We start from the raw sequence: 2601 nt of genomic DNA on the forward strand, positions 1-2601 counted from the left end.
GCAGTTTGTGGGTCATTTGCTCAGCACCTCTATGGTGGGTAATGCTGTGTGACTCAGGTCTGCTGCAGCCAGAAACTCTGTGCCCACAGCAGGCCATTGCTGACCCAAGCCTCCACAGGAGACACTCAAACACTCAAGATTGAGGACTATATATTAGAAAGTCAGGCGGAGATCTTCTCATGAGATGATAATATTTAAAGGAAGAATAACTGAAAGAAGGGAGGGAAAAGAGGAAAGTCATTTCACACAGAAGGATGTCTGTCACAGAGGCTGAGGGCACTGAAGTATTGAAACGAGTCATACAGTAGTGGAGGGTAGATTCTGAGAGAGAGGAGGTTGAGGAGAGCAGATGGAACAGTCTTGCAGGATAGAGGAAAGCAAGATGGGTAGATTGTGTTTTGAGCAAGATGGATAGATAGAAGGGCTTTGACAAAAGAGTGCAAGATCGGGTTTTGTGTGTTGAATTGACTACTTTTCTGGTGAGAAAGAATTAGAAATATATATTCCAACTTAAATTAACTATAGAGAAGTATGCTGCTTAGGGCTGAATTGTGCCCCCCCCCAAAAAAAAATTCTATATAGTGAAATCCTAAGCCCCACACCTGAGAAGGTGATTGTATTTGGAAATGGGGTCTTTAAAGAAGTTACTAAATTAAAATGAGGCCATTAGGGTGGACCCTAATCCAGTGTGGGACTTCCCAGTTGGCACTAGTGGTAAAGACCCTGCCTGTCAATGCAGGAGACATAGAGACACAGGTTTGATCCCTGGGTTGGGAAGATCCCTTGGAGAAGGGCATGAGAACCCACTCCAGTATTCTTGCTTGGAGAATCCCGTAGACAGACAAACCCAGTGGGCAACAGTCCGTGGGGTCACAAAAAGTCAGGAACAACTGAAGTGACTTAGCATGCAATCCAGTGTGACTGGTATCCTTATAAGAAGAGCTTAGGGAACAAATACAGGAGGGGAGTGCACAGAGGAAAGGCCATGCAAGGAGAAAATGAGAAGACAGCCATCAGCCCACCAAGGAGGGAGGCCTCTGAAGAAACCAGATCTGCCAACTCTTTGATCTTGGATTTCCAGCCTCCAGAAGTGTGAGCAAACAAATGTGTCTTATGAAGACTACCTAGTCTGTGTTATTTTGTAATGGCAGCCCTAGCAAACAAATTTGTATGGCCTATACAGTCCATGGAACTCTCTAGGCCAGAATACTGGAGTGGGTAACCTTTCCCTTCTCCAGGGGATCTTCCCAACCCAGGGATCAAACCCAGGTCTCCCACATTGCAGGTGGATTCTTTACCACCTGAGCCACAAGGGAAGCCCTTGTGGAAGTGGATAGGCTATCCTTTCTCCAGCAGATCTTCTCGAGCCAGGAATTGAACTGGGATCTAATGCACTGCGGGTGGGTTCTTTACAAACTGACAAATCAGGGAAACCCAAGGCAGCAAAAAAGTTGCCCAACGTGTGGCTCGAACCCACAACCCTGAGATTAAGAGTCTCATGCTCTACTGACTGGGCTAGCTGGGCATGACTTACTGAACCATATAGTCAAATGCACGCTTTCTTTTGACAGGGAAAGAGCATATTTTTCATAGGATATTAAGTATACAGTGACAACCAAAGTGTTTGTCCTCCTATTCTTTTTACTGTAAAGGTAAATATCTTTAATATATAATACTTAATACAGGGGACTTCCCTGACAGTTCAGTGGTTGGGACTTCATCTTCTAATGCAGGGGGTGATCCTTAGTCAGGGAGCTTAGATCCCATAGGCCTTGTAGCCAAAAGACCAAAACATAAAATAGAAGCAATGGGGAATACATGTAAATCCATGGCTGATTCATGTCAATGTATGACAAAACCCACTACAATATTGTAAAGTAATTAGCTTCCAACTAATAAAAATAAGTGAAAAAAAAAAAAAGCAGAAGAAATATTGTAACAACTTCAATCAAGATTTTCAAAATCTTCCACATCAAAAAATCTTTAAAAAAAGCATTTAATACAAATGGCTGGGCAAATTATATTCTACCTCATTGTGGCAATTGGAGACCACTCAGTTCTTCAGTTTATTTTGCACATGCATCATTTTAAAAAGAATTGATTCACCTAAATATGCCAACAAAGCCTATCTGTAAGGCAGTTATCATAAACTACCAAAGTTTTTATTAATCATTTTCCTACATACTCTAAAGAAAATTCTAATTTCCAAACTTTTAAATAACGCTTGGCATTTGTTTACTTATGTATGTTTTGAAAAAGGTTGGAATTGAGTTTGGTCAAAATAGGAAGTTGCTATATAATTCAAAAAAAAATTTTTTTAGAACTCATTTTATAACATAAACTTCTCAATTTTTCTCAAAGTCTCTCTCTTTTTTTTTTGCTCTGAAATCTTAGTAATAAGACAAAGTATAAACTGGGAAAATTCTGGTGTGGCATTTCCCTGACTGAAGCAAAGAAAAAAAAAAAAGTAAATCAAATAAATACAGAGAATGTATGGTTGAGTCATTGGGGGAAGAAGATTAGTATCTGTCTCTTTAGGCTTCTCACTTACACCTCCATACACACACACACGCATACATACCCTTGGAAACATGCCCTTTA

At 40.5% G+C, this 2601-nt stretch overlaps 1 non-coding gene across 1 annotated transcript; it reads right to left on the reverse strand.

Annotated features, from left to right (window-relative positions):
* Positions 1–1452: 1452 nt before the first annotated feature.
* On the reverse strand, positions 1453–1525 carry TRNAK-CUU (transfer RNA lysine (anticodon CUU)). The gene has a single exon. It is a non-coding gene; the product is annotated as a tRNA-Lys (tRNA).
* Positions 1526–2601: the final 1076 nt, after the last annotated feature.

Source organism: Odocoileus virginianus, chromosome 7 (assembly GCF_023699985.2).
Source record: "Odocoileus virginianus isolate 20LAN1187 ecotype Illinois chromosome 7, Ovbor_1.2, whole genome shotgun sequence".
Lineage (NCBI taxonomy): Eukaryota > Metazoa > Chordata > Mammalia > Artiodactyla > Cervidae > Odocoileus > Odocoileus virginianus.